This window comes from Mus caroli, unplaced genomic scaffold, assembly GCF_978045245.1.
Source record: "Mus caroli unplaced genomic scaffold, Mus_caroli_1 scaffold_12, whole genome shotgun sequence".
In the NCBI taxonomy this organism is placed as follows: domain Eukaryota; kingdom Metazoa; phylum Chordata; class Mammalia; order Rodentia; family Muridae; genus Mus; species Mus caroli.
Window position 1 is genome coordinate 36546890 of NW_028227267.1, and position 7336 is coordinate 36554225.

General features: G+C 40.3%; 1 long non-coding RNA gene across 1 annotated transcript in view; it reads left to right on the forward strand.

The window, feature by feature from the left end:
- The window catches only part of LOC147001736 (uncharacterized), a 227454-nt gene that overhangs the window by 153980 nt on the left and 66138 nt on the right, over positions 1 to 7336 (forward strand). The gene's annotated exons all lie outside the window — the stretch shown is intronic.

The following is a 7336-nucleotide window of genomic DNA, read 5'->3' on the forward strand; positions in this document are numbered from 1 at the left end:
GGCGAGATGGACATTTTTTACTATATTAATCCTGCTCATCAATGACCATGGGAGATCTTTCCATCTTCTACAGTCTTCTTTGATTTCTTTGTTCAGAGACTTAATGTTCTTGTCATTCAGATCTTTCCCTTGCTTTGTTAGAATCACACCAGGATATTGTTTGTGACTATTGTGAAGTATGTAGTTTTTAAAAATTTCTCCCTCAGCCTAATTATCCTTTGAGTAGTGGAAAGTTCCTGGATTGTTTGAGTTAATTTTATATCCATTGACATTGCTGAAGTTATTTATCAGCTGTAGGAGTTCTCTCCTGGATATTTTGGGGCTCATTTATGTGTAATATCCCATACTCCTCAAATTGTAGTGTCTTGAATTCTTCCCTTCCAATTTGCAACACTTTGATCTGCCTTTTTTGCCTGATTGCTATGGCTAAAATGTCAAGGACTATGTTGAATACATAGGGGAAGAGGGGGAAGTCTTTCCTTGTCTCTGATTTTAATGGGATTGCTTCAAAATTTTCTCCATATATTTTTATGTTGGCAACTGGATTGATCTATGTTGCTCTTATTATATTCAGATATAGACCGTGACTTTCTGATTCTTCCAATGCATTTATCTTGAAGTTGTATTGTATATTGTCAAACAATTTTTCAGCATCTGATGAGATTATCCAATATATTTTAAGATATTTTATATAGTGGATTACATTGATGGATGTCCATAATGAGTCATTCCTGCATTCGTGGGATGATACAGCATCTAATGAGATGATCAAGTAAAAATTTCTTAAATTTATTACATAGTATATTACTTTGATGAATTCCAAAACATTGAATCATTCTTACATCCTATGCATGATGACTATTGGATCATGGTGAATGATCATTTGCATGTGCTATTAGATTCAGTTTCCAAGAAGTTATTGTGTATTTTTGCATAAATATTTTTGCATAAATAAATATTTTTTATGGTTTTTATATGCTCAGTCCACTGAGTGGCAATATAAGAAGGTGTGGCCATGTTAGAGTATAGTGTGTGGTCAAGACCCTCACCCTAGCTGCCTGGACATTACTGTTCTATTAGCAGCCTTCACATGAACATGTAGGACTTTCAGCTTCTCCTGAATCATGCCTTTCTGGATGCATCCATGTGGCTACCTTGTTGGTACTTGACTGATCCTCTTAACCTGTAAGACATCCACATTGAATTGTAAGGGAAGCTGCAGTGCAGCCAGATTTGGAGGAGTCCCAAAACCCTCCTGGGACAACTAGTCATGGAGTATGTTCAGCAGCCATCTGTCTGCAGGAGTCAGGGTGTTGTTCAGAGTCACACTTCTTATCTAAAGCTTTGAAGAACCACCTATCTGAGGGCCAGAAGCTCTTGTGGGTATCTGCTGATGCAGAGTTAGAAACAGCTCTACTAAGTACTCAGCCTGATACACAGAGTCCTAAGAGTAGACACAGCAAATACAGAGGTCTGAAGGAAAGGACAAAGTACCCAAAATCTGAGTATCCAAGGCTGTACCCTCAGATTAGAAAAGAGAACAGAAAAAATGGAGAGAGAACCCAAATAAGTGGCAATGGGGAGAAGGGAGGCGAGGTGTTCCTGGTGGTCATGAACTCTGCACAGAGTTCACAGCTAATTTCAATGTGGATTATGAAAGTAGAAAATGTTCCCTTTGTTTTAGTACATTCACCTTGTTTGGGCAGATAATCCATGCAGGAAGGCTGAGAAAGGGCTAAGAAAGAAAGTTGACCTCAGAGAAACAGGAGGACTGGGGTTCTCTAGTGTAGTATACTGTAGTGTGGTGAGGGGTGGTGTGTTGTGGTGAAGTGTAGTGTACACTCGTGTAGTGTTTGCTGCTTGGTATACATGAGGCCCTGGGCTCCCTCTCCAGTTTAGCCCACTTAGAGAAGCTGAAGTTAGAACATCAGTTGCCAGATTTTATGAGGGTGATGGTGGACTGGGAGTTGCAATCTCAGCTACCAAGGGATTACCTCTTCTATAGAAATAGAGTAGATGAGATAGTTCTTGTAGAGACCTGAGTAGAAGGAAGGAGATGGGATTGTTAGATAACAGATGTCAAATTACAATAAGAACGAAGAAATTAATTCTAGTACTTAACATTGTAGAAGGGAAAGTTCAGTTCCCAGAAACTTATTATATTTGATGGAGAATTAAAGTAAAAATAGTTTCAAGTCTCCAAATGAGAAGATCTGACAGGGTGGACAAATGAAGAGACACTTCAGAAAAAGCATCTTAGGAGAGAAACTGTTTAGCTTCCATTTTCATGTGACTGCCCAGCATTGCAGGAAGTCGTAACAGGTGGTGCTTGAGAGTACTGGTCACATCACACTGACATTCCAATGCAGAGACAAATGAACACAGATATGCTCACTAGCTCGCTTGAGTGCTTACTTGTGTTCAGTTCAATTCTCCACCTTTATGCATTTCAGGGCCTCCTCCCTGCCTAGGGAATATTGCCTCTGAGAGTGGGCTGTGGTTTTTGATATCATTTAATTTGACTAAGAGAACCAACCCTAAAGATATGACCACAGGCCACCCATGGAAAAATCCCTTGTTGAGATTCTGCTCCGAGATTGACTCCAGGTTGTTTCCAACTGACAATTAAAGCTAATCTTCACAGACTTGGTTACAGCAAGTCCTTGTTTAAGAAAATCATTTCTATACTACAGGTAAGCTGATCCTTTTAAATAAACCAGAAACTAGTTACGAGCTTTTATATTCTGTCTATTTTGTGAAAGTATTTTACAACCCAACCCCCAGATTCTCCATAATCCATAATTTCTTTGCAAAAGAGTATTTAGCCCCTTTAAAGGTATCTGATGAGATGAATATTTTCAGGGTCGTATGGTAATGGTCATTATACCTAGGAGAAGAAAATTAAAGAATGTGGAACAGCTTCTACCACAATACCAACCAACAAGAAAACATTAGGTCAAAATGAAAATGGGAGTTGAAAGCTCCCAATGAAAAGAAATGATAAATGATTTGATAGTTGTACATTGTGTTCTTATATTGAATCTTCACAAAGGATAAAGTTGCATGCCAATTGAAAATCTTTAACATTGCCAACAAACGTGCTAGACAAACACCGAAGTGATCTTGGTTAAAACATATTTTCCTATATCCATTGCAGATATATAAAGTAGACATGTTCCCACAGTGGACAGCCAAAGTTGATCTCAGAGAAACAGGAGGACTGGGGTTATCTAGTGTAGTATACTGTAGTGTGGTGTGGTGCGGTGTGCTGTGGTGAAGTGTAGTGTATTGTCCTGTAGTGTTTGCTGCATGGTGTGCCTGAGGCCCTGGGCTCCCTCTCCAGTTTAGCCCACTTAGAGAAGCTGAAATTAGAATATCAATTGCCAGATTTTAGGAGGGTGATGATGGACTGGGATTTGCAATCTCAGCTACCAAGGGATTATCTCTTCTATAGACATTTGGTGGGTTGTAGTGGGCCAAATATCTCCAAGTAACTGCTAAAGAGCAATAGATATGTTCTCAACACACAGAAAATAATGAGATAGATGCCTGAATTGATGGCTGTGCCAGATACCATCTTCTTCAGCAATGTGGTCTGACCATTGACTTCCAGAAAGGAAGGAAGAGCAATGGACGCAGTCTTTAATGATTGGGTAGTGTGTATGAGACTCAGTGATGAGCAACTCCAAACAAGATAAGGCAAACCTGGCCCTGGGCTTTTCATTGGGTAGTATATTATGTTCAGGGGAGGAATTGTCAGAGCATAATAGGGTATTTTCATTTAAACCTCCTTTATATGGGTTTGTGTATTATAAAGCTTCTTAAATTGTAGGCTTACAGGTGGCCTTTCAAAAGTCTGCAGTCAGTTATCCCACCTCCATACTACTTCCTTGTCTTAGTGTTGTTTTGCTTTCTGGTCTGCAGCACAGGTGTGGGAAACCAACTGGGCAGACCAAATGCAGACATGGTAGATTGTATGTATCCTAAGCCCACTGTCTGGTATTGACCTGGATTGAAATGCAATTACACTACTTAGGGGGTGGAAGAATGTCGCCTTGGGCATGGGAGGTGGAAGCTGGGGTTCCCTGACACCTTGGAGTCCATTTGACAATGAAAACCACAGGCAAGAGTAGAGAATGGAGGTTCTGAATTCCATGGGCCTATGTTAAGGAGTCTGGGGTCAGGGACCCAGGAAATCCTGGACATCCAGACAGTGCTGGGTTGCAGGGAGTTTATAGCAGGTTAGAGCCTGCTGGCCTGCAAGGAGACCAGGCCAAGGGGTCTCAGAATCTTGGACATGCAGGTACTGCTAGAAGTCACAGAGGAGCTGAGCATGTAGGAGGCCAGCAGGCTGAGAACTAGCCCTGAAAACAGGGAATGGGGAATTCTGGGTTAGCTCAGAAGTGGCTAGTCCAGGAGTATTGAGGGTCCTTCTGTTGGAGACTTAGATGGCATGGCTCTGTAGGCAAAGGCTTTTTCTCCATATAACCCACAGTTGGTTTGATGAGAGAGACAGTCCTTGGTTCTAAACTGTTTATTGATTGTTTTTCATGGAAATGAAAGCATAACACGTCTTGAGGTTAGACTAGAAGGTAAGTACCTTCTGAGGAAGGAATGTCCAGGAAGGGAAGCTTATTGACTAAACCCTACCATCTTCTAGGTACCTCATTAGTATGGGGAACCTTATTCTGTTCTAAATGACCACAGGCCATGTACCTATGTAGAGATTTTGGTCCCATGAAAGAGGCCTGGTAGGAAGCAGGTGACACTTTTGCCATCTACTGTGGGTCTGGGACTTCCAACCCACTCAACCTTACCAAATTCCTGACATGGTGGTCTACTGTCCCAGGTCTTTGAGTTTTATTGATGTGAGGAGACACCAGGACCAAGGCCACTTTTCATTGGGACTGGCTTATAGGTTCAGAGGCTCAGTCCATTGATTTCAAGGCAGGAAGCATGGCAGCATCTAGACAGACATTACTTTGGAGAAGAAGCTAAGAGCTCTATATCTTATTCCTAAGGCACCAAGAAGACTGTCTAACTGGTGTTTAGTAGGAGGGTCTCAAAGCTCACCCTCCACACTGACACACTGTTTCTAACAAGGCCACAACACCTAAAGGTACCACTCCCATGATCAAGCATATTCAAGCCACCACACTCCTCTGCAATCTCCCAAGATATTTACCTCACTCTGTCCTACTGTTTTCTTTTTTTCTCCTTCACCAATTATGTGTACTATTATTTTCTTGAAATATCCTCCTATAACCCAACACTATGCATTACCTTCTATGGATACTGCAGTTTAAATACACATCTCTATACATTCAAAGTTACCATCCACATAAGACACATCATGTGGTATTTGTCTTTTTGGGTCTGGGTTATATCACTCAGAAAGATTATTCATGTCTCCATCCATTAACCTGTAAATTTCATTTATATTGTCACAGTTCATTACCATTGTGTATATGAACCATATATTCATTATCCTTTCATCAGTTATATTTACGTCTGGGTTGTTTTGATGTCCTGCCTATTGTGAATAAAGCAGCAAGGAACATGAGCACCTCCGGGTGTCTGTCTTAGGATAATGCCTTTGGCTATATGCCCTGGAATAGTGTCTGAGTCTGTGTTCACTTGCTAGAAAGGGACAACAGGACCATGATAGGTCCTTTTAAGGAGAGCATGTAAATGGGGGTCTGCTTACCATTTCAGAATTTTAGTACATTTTTGTCTTGACAGAATCATGCACAGGCAGACATGGTGTTGGAGAAGTAGCTGAGAGTTCTGGATCTGGATCTGCAGGAAACAGGGATACTGGCCCTGAGCTGGACTTTTGAAACTTTAAAGCCCACCCCCACAGAAGGCTACAGCTCCAAATTTGATCAAATAGTGCTATACCCTGTTAACCAAGTATTCAAATCTATGAGCCTATAAGGGTTCTTCTCATTCACACCACCACAAATAGTACAGCTGGTTCATATAGAAGATCTATCTCTAGTAATGTTTTCCAGAACATTTCTCCTGTTTTTCATAATGACTGTACAGGTGAATATATGTTCTCTTACCCCACACTCATGCCAACAGTTGTGGTCCTTAGTCTATTTGTAATAGCCATTCTGACTGCAGTAAGATACAAGGTTAAAACTATTTTAATTTGCATTTTCCTATGAGGAAGGATATTAAATATGTAAATACATATCTATGATCCATTTCTTTCTCTTTCTTGAAGATTCTGTTCAGTTCGACAGAACATCAGAAGGGAGTATGTTTGAGACTGGGACTCTCTAGTTACCCCTGCTGTCCCAGAATCTAGTACATAGACTAGACTGTCCAGAGGCTCATGCAGTTCTTCTTGCCTCTGCCTTCTGACTGCTGGGATTACAGGTGTGCACTACCATGTACAGCCATAGAACATTTTGAAATGTTTAAATTTATAATGTTTTAATATTTAACAGGCAGGTTTCCTGTTGTTTGGTTTTAAACACCATCAGATTGTCTAGAAATGAACTCTCTGTCATATGTATACTTAGTAAAGATCCTCTCCCATCTTGTAGCTGATCTTTGCATTGATTAAGTTTTTCTTTTGCTTTCTTATTCACTGTTTTATTGCTAGGACACATCTTGACCAGGATAACGTATAAAGAAAATATTCAATTGGGGTTGACCTACAATATAAAAGTGTGATCCAGGATTGTCAAGTTGGGGAACGTGGCGGTAGGCAGGCAGGCATGCATACAGGCATCATAAAAATAGAGGAGTAGATGAACTTGCATCTGATACATATAGAGGAGGCAGAGGAAAGAGATAGATAGATACAGATTGACAGACAAACAGAAAGACTTAGGCAGAGACAGAGACATTATAGACTGAGATATAGAGAAAAAGAGAGAGAAACATAGTGAGATCAACAGAGACGGAGAGATAGTGACAAAGACAGGGACAAAGACAGAGGCAGGGATTGGCATGAGCTTTTGAAACCTCAATACCAACCTCCATTGTCACAACTCCTCCAGCAAGTCCATATCTACTAGTCCTTTGTAAAACAGTTCGATGAAGTAGGTATCAAACATTCAATTCTGAAATGAACTTTGAAGGTCATTTTAATCCCAATCACTTCATTTATAATTCAGAAGATTTTAATTACTCAATGTGAATATTTTTGTTTCCTGAGATGTATTAGAGAAATACTGTTGTGTTTCTAATTTGTTTGTCTGACGTGGTCATCCAAGAGAGTACATTATGACTGTAGCTAAATTTTTTACTATAGAGATAGAGCAAGGATAGTTTTTCCATCCTGACCTCGGGATCCACATAGTTTGATACATTATCCACA